Source organism: Apodemus sylvaticus, chromosome 9 (assembly GCF_947179515.1).
Source record: "Apodemus sylvaticus chromosome 9, mApoSyl1.1, whole genome shotgun sequence".
NCBI lineage: Eukaryota > Metazoa > Chordata > Mammalia > Rodentia > Muridae > Apodemus > Apodemus sylvaticus.
The window spans coordinates 58,899,884-58,925,648 of NC_067480.1; the positions used below are offsets into that span (position 1 = coordinate 58,899,884).

The 25,765-nt window shown below is 39.7% G+C and overlaps 1 protein-coding gene across 1 annotated transcript in view; it reads right to left on the bottom strand.

The window, feature by feature from the left end:
* Ccdc150 (coiled-coil domain containing 150) overlaps positions 1 to 25,765 on the bottom strand; it is a 126,410-nt gene that overhangs the window by 16,250 nt on the left and 84,395 nt on the right. The window lies entirely within an intron of this gene.

Here is a 25,765-nt window from a genome sequence, read left to right on the forward strand (position 1 = left end):
GAGTGTAATAAGGCACAGAAATTTATAAAACAAACATGAAAAAATAAATATGCTTATCCACATGGATAAAGAAACCCACTTCCATTAGCTGTTTATTCTTTTAGAAAAGAGTACAAATTCGTAACAACCGAATCAGTGAATAAGCAGGGGTGCCCTGGCTGGAATGGGTTGAAGTAGGACACAGCATCAGATGTAGGCTAAAAGACTGAGGATGTCCGGCCTTTTAACTCTCTAACTGTTCTGTGCTTCACTAAATGCTGGGGAAACAACTCTTTACCTCTCTTATTATCTACTTTATAATTCTGTGTGCTTCAGTAAGCACTGGAAAACACTTTATAAACTTACTTTATAATTCTCTGGCAATTAACATCTGCCATACATCATATGTTAATTCCTTGTGCATATGGCATATGGAATCCAGTAGAAGATTTACTGCTAAGGCTCCCTTGTCTCTTGCCTGGCAGCCTTACCTCTTAATGGCCAGGTGAGAGGGAGGCTTGGAACAATTAACTTTTAGTGAACCAGGAAAGCAAAGTCATGCTCACAGAAAGAAAAACTTTTACTCAAGTAAATATGCATACACACACATTCATATACACATTCACCTTTTGGTTGGGTCCAACCATCTGTCTCATCAACTTACACACACACACAGACACACAGACACACAGACACAAGACACACAGACACAGACAGACACACACAGACACACACAGACACACAGACACACACACACACACACACACGACCCTATACTTATAAACACATTTGGTGGATGGAGCAAGGCTTCCATGAGCAGGTTTCATTGAGCAGGTGCCAGTGCAGAAAGAACTTTCTCATCCTGGATGGAAAATTAGCTCCAAACTTTATTGCTTAGAGAAAGAAAAAACTTTGGCCTTTTTTATTGAGGAAAAAGCCCTGTCCTTGTCAGTAAGAAGAGTCTTGCTGTTAAGCAGAACCCTACGTCATGGTAAAAAGAAGCTGGCCTGCTCTCTGCTCTGCCCTTGTTGTCATCATTGCTAGTTCTTGTACTTTCTCAGGACACATGGTCACGTGGTATTATATTATTATTACATTATCTTAAAAAATGCTTAGACTCACAAGTTTCTGAACAGAACACCAATAGCGTATGCTCTAAGAGCAAGAATTGACAAATGGGACCTCATAAAATTACAAAGTTTCTGTAAGGCAAAGGACACCATCAAGAGGACAAATCGGCAACCAACAAATTGGGAAAAGATCTTCACCAATCCTACATCAGATAGAGGGCTAATATCGAATATATATAAAGAACTCAAGAAGTTAGACTCCAGAAAACCAAACAACCCTATTAAAAAATGGGGTACAGAGTTAAACAAAGAATTCTCACCTGAAGAACTTCAGATGGCGGAGAAGCATCTTAAAAAATGCTCAGCTTCATTAGTCATTAGGGAAATGCAAATCAAAACAACCCTAAGATTTCATCTTACATCAGTCAGAATGGCTAAGATTAAAAATTCAGGAGATAGCAGGTGTTGGAGAGGGTGTGGAGAAAGAGGAACACTCCTCCACTGCTGGTGGGGTTGCAAATTGGTACAACCACTCTGGAAATCAGTCTGGCGGTTCCTCTGAAAACTGGGCACCTCACTTCCAGAAGATCCTGCTATACCACTCCTGGGCATATACCCAGAGGACTCCCCACCATGTAATAAGGATACATGCTCTACTATGTTCATAGCAGCCCTATTTATAATTGCCAGATGCTGGAAAGAACCCAGGTATCCCTCAACAGAAGAGTGGATGCAAAAAATGTGGTATATCTTCACAAAGGAGTACTATTCAGCCATTAGAAACAACGAATTCATGAAATTCTTAGGCAAATGGATGGAGCTAGAGAATATCATACTAAGTGAGGTAACCCAGACTCAAAAGGTGAATCATGGTATGCACTCACTAATAAGTGGTTATTAACCTAGAAAACTGGAATACCCAAAACATAATCCACACATCAAATGAGGTACAAGAAGAAAGGAGGAGTGGCCCCTGGTTCTGGAAAGACTCAGTGAAACAGTATTCGGCAAAACCAGAACGGGGAAGTGGGAAGGGGTGGGTGGGAGGACAGGGGAAGGGAAGGGGGCTTACGGGACTTTCGGGGAGTGGGGGGCTAGAAAAGAGGAAATCATTTGAAATGTAAATAAATTATATCGAAAAAAAAGACTAATTATCTAATTAAAGATGCATTATCTGCCACAAGCTCTACAGGTTATTAAGAATTTAAAACAATAATTCTTACATCTAAGTTAGCATGGTTTTGTCTAGAGGCAAACCATCGACTTTGTGTCTCATTAGTACTGAAGTTTTGTATAGCTAAGTCCAGATAATATTTTGTTTTTTGTCCTTGCACCTACAAAAATTTGTCCATACCCAGTTTTATGACCTTTAGTTATCAGATAATGGTTTCATAGCTAGCCCAGAAAGAATGTTTCAAAGTGATTGTAAACCTGTTTCAAATTGGCTTTCTATTTTAATGCTATTAGCCCATAACACAAGATAGTTTACAGAACCCTAATTGAAGTTTTTATATTAGAGAGGGCTCAAAATTACTTGTATAAATTTAGGAATTTGAAAGAATCATTATTAGGAATTATGATATCATCAATCTGTCTACATAGCATTGCTATAAGAGTATATCGTCACTGATCTGCAGAAAATTTGCCCAATATGATGGGCTAGGTATTATTAAATATTAATTTTAATTAATATTATATAACATTAATAAATTAATATCGATATTAAATTTAAATTATTAATAAATGTTTTATTAACAAAATAATTAAATAACTAATAAAATTATTAATTTGATGATGACGGGAAATGCATATCAGCTGCAAGAATCAATCCTCTGATGAGATTTATGAAAGCCTTGCAATTCAGAATTACCTATTGCAGACCATGCAATATGATGTGTTATCTCCAAAAGGTTACTTGTGTGCTTGTAGCCCTTCCTAGATGGCTTCTGGCACGTGGGCAAACTTAATATGTAACTCAATTCAGTGAAAACACAGACACAAGAGAAGTAGGACTATGGAGCCAAATGTTTACAGCTTTTGAAAATGCAAACAATTCCAGACCGAGAGAGAAATAAGAAGCTGCCTCAGTGAGTCTGCAAATGAGAAAAGTGGGCACAGCTCTGGTCCAAAGAGATAAAGAAGGGAAGAGGAGAGGAGTCAAGGGGAAGTGCAGGAACCGGAGCACTGACAGCTGGAAGGAGCGAGCCGCATGGCCTCAGTTGGCTCCCTGGTGAAGGTAGGGGAGTCAGAAGCCTTATCCAAAAGGGACACCAGCAGGCCCTGTTGAAACAAGCTAATACCCTAACCACAGGACAAGCCTCCAACCTACCTGAGACACCTGGTGAGATAGACAGTCTCTACTTTGCTACTCCCTGTCAGCACACAGTGCAAGAATGGGGACCCTCAAGGGAAATTGAGTGCTTGTGAGAAAACTCAAATAAAACAAGAGTCTTGTGACCTTAGTTTCTCCAAAACGCAAACTCATTCTTGGGATGGACTTCCACCCACAGTCCTCCCAGCAGACCGCGGTGGGCCTATGTCAGCTGCTGTCAGTCATGCGCCTCTGTGGTTTGTATACAGCGAGCGGCTGATTCTTGCGAGTGAACATCTTATTCACGTGCTTCTTCTTAACTCTCAGAGTATAAATCAACAGATACGCTGAATAGCGCTGGCTATTTCATGAGACTGTAGTCCACCTCGCTTTTACGCTCCAGGTTAACACCACCAACTAGAGCTGTAAACAATGCCCCAAACCTCAGAAGGCAGTGGCTAGGTGTCATCTGGAGCAAGAACGATTGTTTAAGACTTTGTTACTCTCAGAGCATAAAAGGAGGACTAGTGAGAAGTCAAGGAACCTGGAGAGGAGACGAGAAGGCTCTACTCAGGCAGTTAAGGGTACAGAGAATGGAAGTACTGCCCTTGGTTCCCGGGACCTCAGTCCATCCCCTGAGGACAGATGAAAAGTCTCACACCCTTGGGCTTGAGGTGAACAGATGAATTCATCTTCTGAAGTCTGTCACGGGGCTCACTGCTGATAGCACGGACTACTTTGTAGACAAGTGGGGCACTGCACGTCAGCCTTGTTATAGTCTGACTAGGAGTTATAGTCCTAAAGGTTTAAGAACACAGAGCAAACCTCATATACAGTTCTCAGTGCTTTGCTGCAACTGGTGACACAGTCAGGGGTCACCCTTTGCCCACATGACTAGACACCCAAGAACTTAGGAGTCTCAGGAATGCAGGAAAATCTGCTGGGACAAGATCCGAAGCTAACGGTGGTCAGCATAGCCTCTGGTACACAGGGGAGGGGACATTCCTAAAGGAAACTGTTCAGCATCTGACTGCCCTGGTGCAGCACTGTCCCACACGGTAGAAAAGACAGACTTTAACCAACTGCTTCATTCTGCTTGGCAGACATTTTTATAGGACCCAGAAAGAAGCTGTCCCAGCACTTCATGGTTTTTTTTTTTTTGCTATGTGTATTCCCTACTCAAAGGAAATAGTTCTAGTAGTATTTTTCACATTGCTTTGCTTTTTAAAAATTGTTATTATTATTATGTGTGTTATTATATGCAATGTGTGATTTATGGCTGTGTGTGCCACATGTACAGGTCAAGAGGACAGCTTTGTTGAAAGAATTATCTCCTTCCACCTTACCAAGGTTCCAGGGATCAAAGTCAGATAATCAATCAGGCTTGTGTGGCAAGTGCCCTTACTGCTGAGCCACCTGTTTTATGCTATTCATTTATATTTACCATAAATAAATTTTAACTTTATAGTATACCCACAATACTCAAATTATTTTTGCCACTTCCATGGTTACTGGTATTTTATCAATTTTTACTGTATTTCTGTATCCTATTCAGTTTGAAGGTGTTGCTGTTACAGTGAGTGTTCCTGAGTGGTACTGGAGACTGAGAGTAGACTACTTACTAAGAGTCACAAGTGAAGTAGGAGCAGACACTCCATCCTAAGATGTAGAAACTGTAACACAGAAATACAAGATACACGAAAAAGGAGCAAGATGCCTCCAAAGATCATGGCTCATCAATCACTACATCCAAAGAGACTGCCTGACAAATCAAAAATCCAAAAGTCTACTTTACAAAAATGATAACTACTTCAAAAAAAATAAGCATGGAAAGTAGTAAGGGAATTCATTTAGACCATAGATAAAAAAAATTCAGTAAGCTAGCAACATGGTTGAGTAATATAGCAAAAAAACTGATATTTGAGGGAAGGAAAGAGAACAGAATGTTAGAAGTGAATCAGAGGAGGAAGCATCAATTATAGATTTGATCAAGCAGTCAGAAGAATATCAGTGGGCAGGAGAGATGGCTCAGTGGGTAAGAACACTTGCTACGTAAACATCGGGACCAGAGTTTCAGTTCCCAGTATCCACTCAAATCATGCACAGAGACACGCAGATGCTGGCCAACCTGCAAAGCTGAAAGGGAGAACTTCAGGTTCAGATTGAGACCTTGCCTCACCAGAAGAAAGATGAGAATTACAGAGGAAGATGCTCCACATCCTTCCCTGGCTTCTGCATGTGCATACATGGGCATGCATACATCCCCACACATGTACACATAGGAAACACTGCATTCAGAAACCAGCAGGGAAAACGAATAAGCATGCCTGCAACTTTCCAGATCAAACATAAGAATCGACTTCGATAAAAGAAGGAGCTGGAGTAAAAACTAATGGCAGAGAAATCTATTTTAAAATTAGAGCTGATCCAATAAAGGGTCATGGAGTGTATCACCCACATGGTACGGCAGGCCCAATAACCAGCAGTTGTTAGCTTGTCAACGTAAGATAAACTCGAAGGATTTTTTTGTTGGGGACCTTTTTTCTTTACTTTTTTTTTTTTTTATCTTACTGATTTTTAAAAAAATTTAGTTTTTGTAATTTTTTTTTTTAGAGAGAGAAAGAAAGAATATAAAGTTGAGTGGATATGGAGAGCTATGGAAGTTCTGGGAGAAGTTGGATGAAGGTAAAAATATTGTTAAAATATATTAATGAAATCAAATAGTAATAAAACGGGAAAAATGTATTAAAACATTAAAAAAGTAAAGAAAATGATAGGCGAAATGTTCCTAATCTAGGGAAAGAATGAATATTCAAACACAAATAGACATGGACAGGGAACAGCCTTCTCCTGACACATTTCAGTTAAGATGCCAAAAGCACAAAACAAAGCATATTAAAAGTTGTGACACGTCCTTCTGGTCTGAACCTGCCTGAGCAGATCTGGGGCACTGGCTCTGCATCCACTCCTACAACACCCAGAGGGAGCCTGGCTCCCAGGTGCTCTGAAACGCCTGGGATCACGGGAGAGGCTACAAAATCTGCCTCAACACCAGGAGTAAGTGGATGCCCTAGGATCCAGGTTTGCAGGAACCCATGCCACTGACTGGAATAGACCTGGGGTGCTAGCTTTGTACCCACTCTTACAACACCCAGAGGGAGCCAGACTCCCAAGTGCTTAGAAATGTCCAGGATCACAGAGGATCTCCACTTCCAGGAGATCAGACATACCCAGGAGCACTGGAGCTCTGAGTCAGGCAAGATCACAGCTGAGGTCACAACATCTTTTCCAACACCCAGGATAACTGGGACCCTCCACAGGAACCAGGGAAACACAAACTCCGCCCAGCCAGAGGCACAGGTTCCTTCCAGCTTGCACCTGTGACCCGAGCAAACCCAGGGTTCTGGCTCTGGACCCACCCCTGCAACACCCAGAGAAAGCTTGACTCACCATTTCTCTAACACAAAAGGATCTGAGGAGCTTGCTCACCCCAAGATTTCAGGACCCCAGAAGCATCTTGACTCCAAGGAGTTCTGATACACCCAGGATCTCAGGATTCCAGAATTCCAAGATCTCAGAATCACAGGATCCCAGAGACAGCTGGACTCTGATGAGTTCTGACACAACCAGGATGACAAGAGGGACAGGCTCCAGTTAGAGTCAGCAAAGGTAGGTAGCACTACAGATAACCAGATGGTGGGAGGCAAACTCAAAAACATAAGCAACAGAAACCAAGGCTACTTGGTGTCATCAGAACCCAGTTCTCCTATTACAGTAAGTTCTGGATACCACATCACACCAGAAAAGCAAGATTCAGATTTAAAATCACATCGCATAATGATGATAGAGGATTTTAAGAAGGATATAGATAACTCCCTTAAAGAAACACAGGAGAACACAGGTAAACAGGTAGAAGCCCATAAAGAGGAAACACAAAAATCCCTTAAAGAATTACAGGGAAACATAACCAAATAGATGAAGGAATTAAACAAAACCAGGATATAAAAATGGAAATAGAAACAATAAAGAAATCACAAAGGGAGACAAGCCCAGAGCTAGAAAACCTAGGAAAGAGAGCACCACCAACATAATACAAGAGATAGAAGAGAGAATCTTAGGTATAGAAGATACCATAGAAAACATTGACACAATAGTCAAAGAAAATGCAAAATGCAAAATGCTTCTAACTCAAAATATTCAGAAAATCCAGGACACAATGAGAAGAACAAACTTTAGGATAATAGATATAGAAGAGGGTGAAGATTCCCAACTTAAAGGGCCAGTAAATATTTTCAATGAAGTTATAAAAGAAAATTTCACTAAAGATATGCCCATGAACATACAGGATGCCTACAGAACTCCAAATATACTGGATCAGAAAAGAAATTCTTCCAATCACATAAAATCAAAACACCAAATGCACAAAACAAAGAAAGAATATTGAAAGCAGTAAGAGAAAAAGGTCAAATAACTTATAAAGGCAGACCTATCAGAATTACAGCAGACTTCTCACCAGAGATTATAAAAGCCAGACGATCCTGGGCAGATGTCATACAGACCCTAAGAGAACAAAAATTCCAGCCCAGGTTACTATACCCAGCAAACTCTCAATTAACATAGATGGAGAAATCAAGATATTCCATTTGGTAAAGCCAAATTTACACACTATCTTTCCACAAATCCAGTCCTACAAAGAATAATAGATGGAAAACTCCAACACAAGAGGCAAACTAAACCCTAGAAAAAGCAAAAAAGCAATGTTCTTTCAACAAACCCAAAAGATGATGCCACACAAACATAATTCCAACTCTAACAACAAAATAACAGGAAGTAACAATTACTTTTACTTAATATCTCTTTACATCAATGGACTCAATTCCACAATAAAAAGACAAGAGACTAACAGACTGGATATGTAAACAGGACCGCAGCATTTTGCTGCATACAGCAAACACACCTCAGTGACAAAGACAGACACTACCTCAGAGTAAAAGGTTTGAAAACAATTTTCCAAGCAAATGGTCCCAAAAAACAAGCTGGAGTAGCCATTCTAATATCGCATAAAATCGACTTTCAACCTAAAGTTATCAAAAAAGATAAGGAAGGACACTTCATACTGGTCAAAGGAAAAATCTACCAAGATGAACTCTCAGTTCTGAACATCTCTGCTCCAAATCCAAGGGCACCCACATTCATAAAAGAAATTTTACTAAAGCTCAATGCACACATCACACCCCACATAATAAGAGTGGGAGACTTCAACCCCCCACTCTCAGCAATGGACAGATCATGGAAACAAACTAAACAGAGACACAGTGAAACTAACAGAAGTTATGAACCAAATGGATCTAACAAATATTTACAGGACATTTTATCCTAAAGCAAAAGAATATACATTCTTCTCAGCAACTCATGATACTTTTTCCAAAACTGACCTGAATAATTGGTCACAAATCAGGCCTCAACAGGTACAAGAAAATTGAAATAATCCCATGCATTCTATAAGATCACCACAGACTAAGGCTGGTCTTGAATAACAACAAAAACAACAGAAAGCCCACATACGCATGGAAGCTGAACAACACTCTACTCAACGATAACTTGGTCAAGGAAGAAATAAAGAAATTAAAGAATGTTTAGAATTTAATGAACATGAAGGTATAATGTACCCAAACTTATGTGACACAATGAAAGCAGTGCTAAGAGGAAAACTCATAGCTCTGAGTGCCTCCAAAACTGGAGAGAGCATACACTAGCAGCTTAAGAGCACACCAGAATGCTCTAGAACAAAACAAGTAAATATACCCAAAAGGAATAGAGGGCAGGAAACAATCAAACTCGGGGCTGAAACTGACCAAGTAGAAACAAAAAGAACTATACAAAGAATCAATAAAACCAGGAGCTGGTTCTTTGAGAAAATCAACAAGATAGATAAACTTTTAGCCAGACTAACCAGAGAGCACAGAGCTAGTATCCAAATAAACAAAATCAGAAACAAAAGGGAGACACAACAAGAGAAACCGAGAAAATTTAAAAAAAAAATCATCAGATGCTACTACAACAGCCTATATTCAACAAAACTGGATAATATGTATGAAATAGACAATTTATGGTCAGATACCAGGTACCAAAGTTAAATCAGGATCAGATAAACCATCTAAACAGTCCTATAACCCCTAAAGAATAGCAGCAGTCATTAAAAGTCTCCCAACCAAAAAAAAAAAAAAAAAAAAAAAAAAAAAAAAACCCTCACAGAACCAGATGGATTTACTGCAGAATTCTATCAGACCTTCAAAGAAGACCTAACACCAATACTCATCAAACTATTCAACAAAATAGAAACAGAAGGAATACTACCCAATTCGTTGTAAGAGACACAATTATGCTTATACCTAAACCACACCAAGACCTAACAGAGAATTTTGGACCAATTTCCTTTATGAATATTGATGCAAAAATACTCAATAAAATTCTTGCAAACACAATTTAAGAACACATCAAAACAATCATCCATCATGACCAAGTAGGCTTCATTCGAGGGATGTAAGGATGGCTCAATATCTGGAAATTGATCAACATAATCCACTATATAAACAAACTCAAAGAAAATCTGACACAATCATTTCATTAGATGCTGAGAAAGTATTTGGTAAAAGTCTTGGAAAGATCAGGAATTTGAGGCCCATACCTAAACATAGTAAAACCAATATACAGCAAACCAGTAGTCAACATCAAACTCAATAGAGAGAATTTTGAATTAGGAAAACACACCCTCACAATAGCCACAAATAATATAAAATATCAAGCAAGTAAAAGATCTGTATGAGAAGAATATCAAGTCTCTGAAGAAAGAAAACAAAGATCTCAGAAGATGGAAAAATCTCACATGCTCATGGATTGGCAGGATTAACATAGTAAAAATGGCCATCTTGCAGAAAGAAATCTACAGATTCAATGCAATCTTCATCAAAATTCCAACTTAATTCTTCATAGAGTTAGAAAGAGCAATTTGCAAATTCATTTGAAATAACAACAACAAAAAAATCTGGGATAGCAAAAAACAAACAAACAAACAAACAAACAAAAAACAAACAACTGTTCCCAATAATAAAAGAACCTCTGCGTGAATCATCATCCCAGAACTCAAGTTGTATTACAGAGCACTTGTGATAAAAACTGCATGGTATTGGTACAGAGACAGGCAGGTAGATCTATGGAACAGAATTGAATATCCACAAATGAACCCACACACCTATGGTCTCTTGATCTTGGACAAAGGAGCTAAAACCATCCAGTGGAAAAAAGACATCGTTTTTAACAAATCGTGCTGGTTCAACTGGCAGTCAGCATGGAGAAGAATGCAAAGTGATTCATTCTTATTTCACTGTATAAAGCTCAAGTCCAAGTTGATCAAGGACCTCCACATAAAACCACATACACTGAAGCCAACAGAAGAGAAAATGGGGAAGAGCTGTAAACATATCTGCACAGGGGAAAATTTCTTGAAGAACACCAATGCCTTATGCTCTAAGATCAACAATAGGCAAATAGCTGGGTCCTCCGGAAGTGTCATGTCCAGTTTTCTGAGGAACCGCCAGACTGATTTCCAAAGTGGTTGCACCATCTTACAGCCCCACCAGCAGTGGAGGAGTGTTCCTCTTTCTCCACATCCTCGCCAACACCTGCTGTCTCCTGAGTTTTTGACCTTAGCCATTCTGACTGGTGTAAGGTGAAATCTCAGGGTTGTTTTGATTTGCATTTCCCTAATGACTAATGATGAGCACTTCTTAAGGCGCCTTTCGGTCATCTGAATTTCTTCAGGTGAAAATTCTTTGTTTAGATCTATACCCCATTTTTTTTTTTGTTTTTTGTTTTTTGCTCTTTTTCGAGACAGGGTTTCTCTGTGTAGCCCTGGCTGTCCTGGAACTCACTCTGTAGACCAGGCTGGTCTCGAACTCAGAAATCCACTTGCCTCTGCCTCCCAAGTGCTGGGATTAAAGGTGTGTGCCGCCACCACTGCCTGGCCTGTACCCCATTTTTAATAGGGTTATTTGTTTCCCTAGGGTCTAACTTCTTGAGTTCTTTGTATATATTGGATATTAGCCCTCTATCAGATGTAGGGTTGGTGAATATCCTTTCCCAAAATGGATGGTTGCCATTTTGTCCTTTTAACAGTGTCCTTTGCCTTACAGAAACTTTGTAATTTTATGAGGTCCTATTTGTCAATTATTGATCTTAGAGCATACGCTATTGGTGATCTGTTCAGGAACTTTTCCCCTGTGCCCATGTCCTCAAGGGTCTTCCCCAGTTTCTTTTCTATTAGTTTCAGTGTGTCTGGTTTTACATGGAGGTCCTTGATCCACTTGGAGTGAAGTTTAGTACATGGAGCTTCTGGACATATACCCAAAGGATTCCCCGGCATGCAACAAAGACACATGCTCTATTATGTTCATAGCAGCCTTATTTATAATAGCCAGAAGCTGGAAAGAACCCAGATGTCCCTCAAAGGAGGAATGGATACAGAAAATGTGTTATATTTACACAGTGGAATACTACTCAGCAATTAGAAACAATGAATTCACAAAATTTTTAGGCAAATGATTTGATCTGGAAAATATCATCCTAAGTGAGGTAACCCAATCACAAAAGAATACACATGGAATGCAATCTCTGATAAGTGGATATTAATTAGCCCAGAAGCCCTGAATACCCAAGGCACAAATTGCATAACAAATGACTCCCATGAAGAAGTATGGAGAGGGTTCTGATCCTAGAAACGATTGATTTAGCATTGGAGGGGAATATAAGGACAGAGAAAAAGGAGGGAGGTGACTGGAGAATGGATGGAGAGAAGAAGGTTTATGGGACATATGGGGAGGGGAGATCTGGGAAACGGGAAATCATTGGGAATATAAACAAAGAATATAGAAAATAAAAATATTAAAAAAAATCATTGGGAATATAAACAAAGAATATAGAAAATAAAAATATTAAGAAAACAATAGGCAAATAGGACCTCATAAAATTGCAAAGCTTCTGTAAGGCAAAGGACACTATCAATAGGACAATACAGCAACCAACAGATTGAGAAAATATCTTTACCAATCCTACATCCGATAGAGGGCTAATATCCAATGTATACAAAGAAATCAAGAAGTTATACTCCAGAGAGCCAAATAACCCTATTAAAAGCTGGGCAGTGGTGGCACATGCCTTTAATCCTAGCACTTGGGAGGCAGAGGCAGGTGGATTTCTGAGTTTGAGACCAGCCTGGTCTACAGAGTGAGATCTAGGACAGCTAAGGCTACACAGAGAAACCCTATCTTGAAAAAGCACAAAAAAACAAAACATAGAAAACAAAAAACCCTATTAAAAATGGGGTACAGAGCTAAACAAAGAATTCTCAACTGAGGAATATGGAATAGCTGAGAGGCACCTAAAAAATGTTCAACATCCTTAGTCATCAGGGAAATGCAAATCAAAACAACCCTGAGATTCTACCTCACACCAGTCAGAATAGCTAAGATCAAATACTCAGGTGGCAGCAGATGCTGGCAAGGAGGTGGAGAAAGGGGAACACTGCTCCATTGTTGGTGATATTGAAAGCTGTACAACACTGTGGAAATCAGTTTGGTGGTTCCTCAGAAAATTGGGCATAGTATTATCTGAGGACCCAGCTATACCGCTCCTGGGCATATACCTAAAAGATGCTCCAACATAAACAAGGACACATGCTCCATTATATTCATAGCAGCCATATTTATGTTACCCAGAATCTGGAAAGAATCCAGGTGTCCTTCAACAGAGGAATGGATACAGAAAATGTCTCCATTAAAAACTATGAATTCATGAAATTCTTAGGCAAATGGATAGAACTAGAAAATATCCTGAGTGAGGTAACACAATCACAAAAGAACACACATGGTATATACTCACTGATAAGTAGATATTGGACCAAAAGCTCAGAATATCCCAGATATAATTCACAGACCACATGCAGCTCAAGAAGAAGGAAGACCAAAGTGTGGATGCTTTGGTCCTTCTTAGAAGGGGGAACAAAATACCCATGGGAGGATATACAGTGACAAAGTATGGAGCATAGACTGAAGAAAAGACAATCCAGAGACAGGCCCACTTGTGGATCTATACCATATATAGTCACCAAACCTAGATACTATTGTGGATGCCAAGATTGCTTGCTGACAGGAGTTGGATATAGCTGTTTCTTGAGAGGCTCTGACAGAGCCTGACAAATTCAGAGGCAGATTCTTGCAGCCAGCCATTAGATGGCACAGGGGGTCTGCAATGGAGAGTTAGAGAAAGGACTGAAGAAAATGAAAAGGTTTCCAACCAAACCCCCTAGAGCTCCCAGGGAATAAACAACCAACCAAAGAGTAGAACCCAGGTATCCCTCAACAGAAGAATGGATGCAAAAAATGTGGTATATATACACAATGGAGTACTATTCAGCCAATAGAAACAATCAATTCATGAAAATCTTAGGCAAATGGATGGAGCTGGAGAACATCATACTAAGTGAGGTAACCCAGTCTCAAAAGATCAATCATGGTATGCACTCACTAATAAGTGTATATTAGCCTGGAAAACTGGAATACCCAAAACATAATCCACACATCAAATGAGGTACAAGAAGAACGGAGGAGTGGCCCCTGGTTCTGGAAAGACTCAGTGTATAAGGCAAAACCAGAGCAGTATAGGGCAATACCAGAACAGGGAAGTAGAAAGGAGTGGGTTGGAGAACAGGGGGAGGGAAAGGGGCTTATGTAACTTTCAGGGAGTGGGGGACCAAAAAAGGGGAAATCATTTGAAATGTAAATAAAAAATATATTGAATTAAAAAAAAGCAGTTAAAATGAACCATACATCTAACACACTAAACAGAATTATAATGCACATTAATCTCAGCAGTTGTTGCAAGACTTTTACTGGGGAAATATGTATAAATATCTATTTTTTGAAGCAAATGGAAAACCAAAATGATTATTCTACCTAATAGGGTCCAACTTGGACTCACTGGGTTTAGAAACACAGCTGTGTCATTGGAACGCCCAGCAAAGACCAAACAAGGAAAGAGAACTTCAGACTAATTTCCCTTATGAACACTGATGCAAAAATACTCAATAAAATTCTTGCCAGCCAAATCCAAGAATACATCAAAATGATAATTCACCATGATCAAGTCGGCGTCATCCCAGGGATGCAGGGATGGTTCAATATATGGAAATCTATCAATGTAATTGACTACATAAAAAAAAAAAAAACTCAAAGGAAAAAAACCCACATGATCATTTCATTAGATGGTGAAAAAACATTTGACAAAATTCAGCATCCCTTCATGTTAAAAGGCTTGAAGAGATCAGCAATTCAAGGCCCATACCTAAACACAGTGAAAGCAATATACTGTAAACTGGTATCGAACATCAAACTAAATGGAGAGAAATTTGAAGCAATTCCACTAAAATTGAGGACCAGACAAGGCTGCTTACTCTCTCCCTATCTATTCAATATAGTACCTGAAGTTCTATCTAGAGCAATTAGACAACAAAAGGTCAAAGGGATACAAATTGGAAAGGAAGAAGTCAAAATATCAGTACTTGCAGATCATATGATAGTATGTATACTTAAGTGACCCAAAAAACTCCACCAGAGAACTCCTAAGCCTGAGAAACAACTTCAGCAAAGTGGCTGGATATAAAATTAACTCAAACAAATCAGTAGTCTTCCTCTACTCAAAGGATAAACAAGCTGAGAAAGGAATTAGGGAAATGACACCCTTCGCAATAGTCGTAAATAATATTACATAACTTGCTGAGACTCTAACCAAGCAAGTGAAAGATCTGTATGACAAGAACGTCAGGTCTCTGAAGAAAGAAATCGAAGAAGATCTCAGAAGATGGAAAGATGTCCCATGCTCATGGATTGGCAGGATTAATATAATAAAAATGGCCATCTTACAGAAAGTAATCTACAGATTCAATGCAATCCCCATCGAAATTCCAAATCAATTCTTCATAGAGCTAGAAAAAGCAATCTGCAAATTCATTTGGAATAACAAAAAGCCCAGGATATTGAAAACTATTCTCCACAACAAATGAACTTCTTCAGGGAATCACCATCCCTGACCTCAAGCTCTACTACAGATCAATAGTGATAAAAAACTGTATTGTATTGGAACAGAGAAAGGCAGGTAGATCAGTGGAATAGAATTGAAGACCCAGAAATGAACCCACACACCTATGGTCACTTGATATTTGACAAAGGAGCTAAAAACATCCAGTGGAAAAAAGCATTTTTAACAAATGGTGCTGGTTCAACTAGAGGTCAGCATGTAGAAAAATGCAAATTGACCCATTCTTATCTCCTTGTAGCAGAGGAATACCTTGTCTGGCATCAGTGGGAGGAGAGGTCCTTGGTCCTATGAAGGCTCAGTAGATGCCCCCGCATGGGGAAATCGAGCAGGGGAGGGGGGAGGTGTTGTTGGGAGGAGAGGCGTCTTCTTGGAGGGAGAGGGTAGGATGATGGGTTGGGGGTTTTCTGGGAGGGGGGAAAGAGTATAACATTTGAAATGTAAATGAAGAATATATTCAATAAAAAATGTAAAATTGGCCGGGCATGGTGGCGCACGCCTTTAATCCCAGCACTTGGGAGGCAGAGGCAGGTGGATTTCTGAGTTCTAGGCCAGCCTGGTCTACAGAGTGAGTTCCAGGACAGCCAGGGCTACACAGAGAAACCCTGTCTCAAAAAAAAAAAAAAAAAACCAAACAAATAAACAAATAAACAAAGAAAAAAGAAAAAATGTAAAAATAAAGATAAATAATTGGATAAATTTCTAAAAAATACATAAATTAATTCAAGATATAACAAAATAAAACAAAATGAAACACAACCAAATAGATCTCTAATGAACAATGGGATTGAAGTAGTAATAAATACTCTCCCAGCACCTTGCCTGGGCAGCACAGCAGAGCTGGCCCTGGACAGGGAATTGTAGGGAGCTGGCCTGGGTGTGAGAGAGCTGATCCTGACTCTTATCTGCTGTGCAGTGGCATGGACCAGGGGAAGACCCCCTCCTCTTCTTCCACCCTGACCACCTTAGGCAGGCAGGGGAGATGGCCCTGGGGACATGAGAGTGGGAGAACTGGTCCTGCCCCTCACTATCTGCAATACTTGGGAGAATGGGTGGGCCCTGTGCGTCACCTGGGCAGCAGGGCAGAGACTGCCCTGGCTGGGCAGTATGTGTGTGTGAGTGTGTGTGTGTGTGTGTGTGTGTGTGTGTGTGTGTGTGTGTGTGTGTATAGGAGAGCCAACCTAAAGGGATGGAGAGCAGGAGAGCCACCTTAGCCTCTCACCTGGCAGCACACCTGGCATTCCAGTAAAGCTGGCCCTGATGGTGTGGGCCCAGATGAGGCAGCACCAAACGTGAAAGTAGGAAAGCGGAGTAGGAAAGAGAGAGTTAGCGGGACTGCCTAGCTCAGATACTTCTCAGGCCCGGATCCCAGGGCTTTGGATTCACTCACCCCAACATCTACCCCATAGATAAACTCCTGCAGTCTCACAAAGGAGCCAGTCTTACAGTTCTAAAAGTATTGGATGATGTAAGGCAGCAACAGGATATCCAAGAGGTGTCTCAGTGAGGTTCCAGTACTGATAATATAGCAGAAGCCAGAGGACTCATACCAAACCAATGACTCATTGTAATGAACATATATATGCAGGCAAAGAAGTGTGGACAGGTAAACAGTGGGATCCATTGAGACCCATTTTAGTGTCTACAATGAGATTTTCATTTCTTCTGCTGGAGGGAAGGAAGGGTGAAGGGCATGTATGAGAAGAAGGGGAGATGAGTGGGATTATGGTGCATGATATGAAATTCACAAAGAACCAAAAGAGAAACCAGCAAGAGAAACCAAGACGGGAAGGAGTACCACCAAATTCCACCTCAGCTTAAAAGAAGAAATAAGACAGCCAGGGCTATACAGAGAAACCCTGTCTCAAAACACCAAAAACATACCAATGCTCCTCAAGTTATTGTATACAACAGAAACTGAAAGAACATCAAAGTCATTCTACAATGCCAGCTAGTACCCTAATATAGAAGTAGGTAAGAACACATAAAAGCTAGGCATGGTGGTCCCTGACTTTAATCTCTGCTCTTGGGAAGCAGAGACAGGCTGATTTCTGAGTTAAGGCCAGCCTGTTCTATATAATGACAGACTGTAACAAATATCAACAATAAAAGCCAAACATAACAACAATAAAAAGACCAATTTTCCTAATAACACAGACATAGAAATTCTTCATAAAACACTTGCAAATCAAATTCAGTAACACATGAAAAACACTGTACACAATAATCAAGTTAGTTTCTGACTCCAGAGATACATGGATGGTTAGACATACATAATTAATAAATGAGACACAGCACATAGACTCAGAGATAAACATTATACTGTCAGACAATAGACGGAGTAAAGGCTTTGGACCAGGTTCAATATTCTTTCATGACCAAAACTCTGAAGAACTAGGTATAGAATGAATATATGTCAACATAATAAAGAGTATATATAATAAGCTTATAGCAAACATTAAATGAGGAAAAATTGAATGGATTTCTTAAAACCTTTATAGGTGACCATACTCTATTCTTTTTTAAGTTAATATTTGAAGTTTTAGCTAGAGTAATAAGAGGAGAGAAGGAAATAAAAAAAATGGACAGGAAGCAGTCAAAAAACTCCTGCCTATAGAAATATGATCAATCCTGTGACAAAATTAACCTTCACTTTCAACCTGGCTGAATTTAGACTCAAGGAGTTGGGAAGATAGTATAGTTAGCAAGTGTCTGCCACACAAGCACATGGTTTGGTCCCAAGCCCCCACATAAAATCAAGGTGCAGTAGCATGTACCTGTAAATCCCAAGGCTGGGTAGGCAGAGACCAGAGAAGTCTGTGGGCTTGGCTGGCTAGCTTGGCTATCCATGTACTCTACATTCCATAAAATTCTGTCTCAAAACCTATGATGGACAAAGAGTGAGGAGACACTAGATATTAATCTCTGGTCTCTACATGTACATGCACATGCACACATATATGCACTTGCACATATTTAAAAGACATAACTCTAAGTATGTCTGTGAATGTGTTTGGAGAGAAGTTTGGCTGAGGGAAACCCATCCTGAATGTGGCCAGCGCCATCCTAAGCAATGGGGTGTAAGATTCATGAAAAGGAGAATGGGGACCAGCATCGTCTCCTCTCTGCTTCCTGGTCTCCGAGGAGTCCTAGTTGTAAGGAACTCTGTTGTAAGTCCTGTTATAAGGAACTCCGTCATGCCATCTGCCAGAATGGACTTTACCCTGAACCTAAGCACCCCAACAACACCTTCATTTTAGACATTGCTTTTCTCACGGCAATAAGAAACTAATAGAGATAGACCCTATACATTAAAGACCCTAAAAATCCCTCCTGAAAAGTCTCAGATCCGATAAACCTATCTGACATGATATCTGGATGTAGAATCAACCTATAAAAACCAGGGACTTTGCTATGTATCAGTAATAAGCACATCTGGAGAAAAAATTAGGAAAAGAATTCCTTTCTAGAATATCTTAAAAATAATATCTAGGAATAAATTTAAATGGAATGGAAAGACTCTTACAATGAAAACTTTAAAAGACTCAAGAAAGGAATGGTGTCATAGTGTACTGCCTGCAACCCAAGCACACGGAAGCAGGGGGAGCAGGTCTCTGTGAGTTCCAGACTAGTGGCGCATATAACTAGTTCTACACACTGAGACCCTGGTAAAAATGTCAGTCAATCAATCAATCAATCAATCAATCAATCAATCAAATAAAAACAGATCAACTTTTATAAAAAGAATTAGAAGTAAACACTATAATATAGAAAATTTGCTTATGTTCACAGAGTACTACCATTATAAAAGCAGCAATCTAACCAGAGGCAATCTGCAGATTCCCAAAATATCCACCAAAATTCTAGCAGCATTTTCTGCAAAACTAGAAAATACAAGAATAGAAAATACAGAGCAAAACCACTGGAGATATCACAAAACCTGCTTTCTTTTCTTTCTTTCTCTTTCTTTCTTTCTTCTTTCTTTCTTCTTTCTTTCTTTCTTTCTTTCTTTCTTTCCTTCTTTCTTTCCTTCCTTCTTTCTTTCTTTCCTTCTTTCTTTCTTTCTTTCTTTCTTTCTTTCTTTCTCTTTCTTTCTTTCTTTCTTTCTTTCTTTCTTTCTTCCTTCCTTTCTTTCTTTCTTTCTTCCTTCCTTTCTTTCTTTCTTTCTTTTTTGGTTTTCTTTTTTTGGATTTGGTTTTTTCGAGACAGGGTTTCTCTTTATAGCCCTGGCTGTCCTGGAACTCACTCTGTAGACCAGGCTGGCCTTGAACTTAGCAATCCGCCTGCCTCTGCCTTCCAGAGTGCTGGGATTAAAGGCATACGCAACCACTGCCTGGCTACAATACCTGCTTTCAGTCATACTATATCTACAATGATGGAAATAGCACGCACCTGTCACAAAACAGACATACAGATCAATTAAATAAAAGAGAGGACTAAGAAATTAACATAGACAATCACTGATTTTCAACAAAGTTGACAAACATACACTGATAAAAACTCAAGACAATCAACCAATGACTCCAGGAATGCTGGATACACATATGTTGAAGAATGAAAGTAGATCCAAATCTATCCATCTGTACAATCAACTCGAATGGTTTTAGTTTTTGACAGAAACTCTGAAACTGCTAGAGGAAAACCTGGGGAAAGCACATTATGACCGATTAAGTCATGGACCCTTGAGGAGAAACTACCACTGCCACCATCCTCAACCAGAATAGTTTACATTTTAAATACATGTCCCACCATGTTATACCCATAGATAAGTGTAGACCTAAGCTCTCATCAAGGAGTCTTTCTTTACAGTACAGAGACCATTATAGAAACACATATCTGGTCAAAATGCATATGACAACTGACTATGGGTGCCAGTGCCAATTGATACACCTAAAATATAACTCCTACACCTAAAACTCAGGGACCATAACACACAAGAGGCAGAAAGAATCTAAGAGTTTCAGCGTCTGCTGTGGGGACACTGTCTTATAAATGTGACACTGAACCTGAACAATGTGGTCACCTAAAAAAGACCTGAACAATGACAACACCAGTTGACATGCCAACATGGATGGAGAATCTCATGGGACTCGACTCCTAGATGAAGAGCTAGGGGTGATTAATGGCTGCTAAGAAGGAAAAATCAGTCTTCTCAAGAGAAGACCCTCTGAAAAGTTACGTAATCCTAAGCAGTCAGTTCCAAACACGTGGTACATACGGGCCACACCAAGTGGACTCAGCAGGCTCTGTTTATGTACACATGTGCTAATGATAATGAAAAGATCACAAATTCTGAAAGTGGTAGTGGAAGCATGGAAGAAGTGAGAAAAGAAGAGGGAAGGGTAAAGATGATGTAATCAAAAATGATGTAATTTAGCACATATTACCAACATGTGTGTGTGTGTATGTGTGTGTATGAGTATATATATATGTGTGTGTGTCTATGTATAGATATATGTAATATATGTATATATGGACATATATATATATGTTTAAGAAATAAAGGCTTAACATGCAACATGCATACACAACTACCCAAAACATGAGAATAGGACTGTCACGCTGGCTCAGCAGGGGAAATTACTTCCTAACATGTGGGGACAGGAGTGATGAAGAGAGAAGAAAGCAGAAGATAGAAAATTGAGAGTGGCATGAAAGGGGCATCCACGTGGTGGGTTGTAGGCTAAGATAACGGAGCCATTTAAACACTATTTATAGCTTTCATCACTGATGCAAGTGGTCCTGATGCAAGGCTCTGGAGTCCCTCCCTCAGTAAAGTCAAATGAGTAATATGTTAAGGAAAATATTGATTCAATGTATAATAGGGCAAAGTGTTCATGTAATTCCTAATATTCAATGAATTGTGTTTTTTTACTTTCAACTATAATTATTAATGCATAATTTTACAAAATACTGACTTTTACATAACATTTCTATGTGTGCGAGTCATTGCTGCACTACTGCATTAGATTCTCAGAGCTGCAGCTCATTCACAGGTGGTTAACACTTCAGACACAGAACCTGACGGGTACCTATGTTACACTAGCTACCGGGGTTAAGCTGTGAGAGTCACAGGAGCTCCTAATTTTGTTCTAGTTCATGGGTCCTCACCATATGAAGACCCACTATCACATGTTCCTGTCACCATTCATTTCCTCCTTGGTGAACTGCAATCCAGTGAAACTGAAACAAAATAAATCCCCTTTCACTTAAAAAAAAAAGTAGCTGGGAGACTGCCCCAGCAAAAGCTATAAACTATACTAGAAGTCTCATGTCATTATTTGCTAACAAGCCCTATGACCTGAGTTAGAACCTAGGATCCACATGGTAGAAGAGAACCCACTCCTGCAATTTGCCCTCTGGCTTTCACATATGAATTATAACAATGTATAACCCCCCACTTCACAAATAGGTGTAATAAAAAGATATGTGACTTTATGAAAAGGACTCACTTTGATAGCTCGGGATTAATCCCAGGAACTGACAAATGGGACTGTAAGAAATTAAAATGCTGCAAAACAAAGGAGCCAGCCCCGGAGGGAGGCAACTGCATCACCAGGAGAGAAGACCCCGACAGCTAGAGCGATGATGGGGGTTAATACTTAAAAGTTTATAAAGGATTCAAAGAGTTAACAAAATCCCAAATCATCTGATCAATACAAGGGCAGATGCATTGACCATGCAGTTCTCAAAAGAAGATATATGTGGCAATAAATATGTGAAAAGTACTCAATACCCTCAGTCACCAGAGAAAGCTAAGGTGAAGTGTCCTGAAGAGTGTATCTCACCCCACTAGGAATGGCTGTCACCAAGGGAAAGCGGCAGCAAGCACTCGTGAGGACGTAGCAAAATGAAAACCTCTCTCGCTGCTAATGGGAATATAAACGTGTGCACCCATTATGGAAAGTCGCACCATGTTTCTGAAAGAACTAAAATCCACTTTGTCACTGAGTATACACACAAAGGAATCTAAGCAAGCCAGAGATGCCGTACATCCATAATACTGAAGATTAGTCACAATGGTTCAGACAAAAAGCCAGGCCACATCCCCGTAAAGATGAATGACTATATTTGCTGTCTGCAGGAACACAAAAGGATCACTAGGTACTGTAACACCCTGAGCTTCAGATTTCTGGTGGTGCAAACCGCCAGGGGTCTGCCTGCACTCAGGAACTGAGCACTTAGGCGGCTTTTGCCTGCCAGCCCTCCTGGCTGGGGCCGTATCCTGCCCAGGAAGCTGTGGAAGGAGAGAAGCCTGCAGCCATATTTGCTATCTGCAGGGACACAAAAGGATCACTAGGTACTGTAACACCCTGAGCTTTAGATTTCTGGTGGTGCAAACCACCAGGTGTCTGCCTGAACTCAGGAACTGAGCACATAGGCGGTTCATCTGCAAGCCAGTCCATAGCAGGACCTGTGTCCTATGTGAGAATCAACAGAGGGAGTGACCCCCACCACAACTTCTTCCCTCCATAATAGAGCAGACAGCTAACACCTGGTTGACCTTGACAACCTAAGTATAGCATTGCTTGAGGCAAGACTGAGAAGGGCTCCAAAGGCACAAAAGAGGAAGCCAGCATATCAGTAATCTGTGCCAGAAGAAACCCATTCATCCAGTGGTGCAGAGATAATCTTAAAGATCTACAGTAGGTTGAAGCACCAGCCAGTGACAATAAGACCATCTAACCCCTGGGAGAACCAGATGGCTAAAGGCAAACATAGGAATGTTACTAACAGAAACCAAGGCATTATGGCAGCATCTGAACCCAATTCTCCAACATTAGCAAGTCCTGGATACCCCAACACACCAGAAAAACAAGATTTGGATTTAAAATCACTGGTCATGATGCTAGTACAGGAACACATGAAGGACATACTTAAAGAAATTCAGGAGAAAATGGATCAAAAATTAGAAGCCCTTACAAGGGAAACACAAAAATCATTGAAAGAAATTCAGGACAATACAAAAGTCAATAAGGAGGAAACCAAAAATCACTTAAAGAAATACAGGAGAACCTTGATCAACAGGCAGAAGTCATGAAAGAGGAAACACAAAAATAGCTTAAAGAATTAGAGGAAAACACAAACAAGTAAATGACAGAACTGAGCAAAAATTTCCAGGATCTAAAAACAGAAGTAGAAACAACTAAGAAAGCACAAAGGGAGACAACTTTGGAGATAGAAAACCTTGGGAAGAAATCAGAGACCATAGACGCAAAAATCAACAACAGAATACAAGAGATAGAAGAAAGAATCTCAGATGCCGAAGATACCATAGAAACCATGGACTCAACAGTTAAGGAAAATGCAAAATGCAAAAAGCTTGTAACCCAAAATATCCAGGATATCCAGGACACAATGAGAAAGCCAAATCTAAGGATTATAGGTATTGATGAGAGTGAAGATTTACAACTTAAAGGGCCAGCAAATATCTTCAACAAGGAAGAAAACTTCCCTAACCTAAAGAGAGAGATGCCCATGAATATACAAGAAGCCTACAGAACTCCAAACAGACTGGACCAGAACAGAAATACCTCCCGTCACATAATAATCAAAACCCCAAATGTACTAAACAAAGAAAGAATACTTAGGGCAGTAAGAGAAAAAGGCCAAGTAACATATAAAGGAAGACATATCAGAATTACACCAGATTTCTCACCAGAGACCATGAAAGCTAGAAGATCCTGGGCAGAGCTCATGCAGACTCTAAGAGAACACAAATGCCAGCCGAGACTACTATCCCCAGCGAAACTCTCAATTACTATAGATGGAGAAACCAAGATATTCCATGACAAAACCAAATTTACACAATATCTTTCTACAAACCCAGCCCTACAAAGGATAATAGGGGGAAAGCACCATTACAACGAGGGAAACTATACCCTGGAAAGAGCAGGATATTAAGCTCCTTTCATCAAACCCAAAGAGGATAACTACACACGTATAAAATTAAAATCAAAAATGATGGGAAGCAATAACCACTACTCCTTGATATCTCTTAACATCAATGGACTCAATTCCCCAATAAAAAGACATAGACTAACAGATTGGTTACGTAAACAGGACCCTACATTTTGCTGCATACAGGAAACACACCTCAATGTCAAAGACAAAAACTACCTTAGAGTAAAAGGCTGGAAGACAATTCTATAAGCAAATGGTCCCAGGAAACAAGCTGGAGTTGCCATTCTAATTTCAGATAAAATTGACTTTCAACCTAATGTCATCAAAAGAGACATGGAAAGTCACTACTTGCTGGTCAAAGGAAAAATCCAACAAGAAGAACTCTCAATCCTGAACATCTATGCCCCAAATACAAGGGCGCCCTCATTCATAAAAGAAACTTTACTAAAGCTCAAAGTACACATTGTACCTAACACAATAATTGTGGGTGACTTCAACACTCCACTTTCACCAATGGACCGATCAGGAAAACAGAAACTAAACAGGGAGACAATGAAACTAATTGAAGCTTTGAACTAATTGGAGTTAACAGATATATAGAGAACTTTTTATCCCAAAGCAAAACAATATACCTTTTTCTCAGCACCTCATGGTACCTTCTCCAAAATAGATCATATAGTTGGTCACAAGACAGACCTTAACAAATATAAGAAGATTGAAATAATTCCATGCCTCCTATCAGATCACTATGGAGTAAAAGTGGTCTTTAGTAACAGTAAAAACAACAGAAAGCCCACATACACATGGAAACTGAACAATACTCTACTCAATGATACCTTGTTCAAGGAAGAAATAAAGAAAGAAATAAAAGATTTCTTAGAATTTAATGAAAATGAAGGCACAACATACACAAATCTATGGGACACAATGAAAGCAGTGCTAAGAGGAAAACTCATAGCTTTGAGTGCCTCCAAAAAGAAATTCGAGAGAGGTTACACTAGAAGATTAACAGAACAACTGAAAACCCTGGAACAAGAAGTTAATTCACCCAGGAGGAGGAGAAGACAGGAAATCATCAAACTCAGGGCTGAAATCAATCAAGTAGAAACCAAGAGAACCATAAAAAGAATCAACAAGACCAAAAGCTGGTTCTTTGAAAAAAATCAACAAAGTAGATAAACCCTTAGCCAGACTAGCCAAAGGACACAGAGAAAGTATCCAAATTAAGAAAATTAGAAATGAAAATGGAGATATTACAACAGAAACCGAGGAAATTCAAAAAATCATCAGATCCTACTACAAAAACCTGTACTCAACACAACTGGAGAATCTGGAGGAAATGGACATTTTCTTA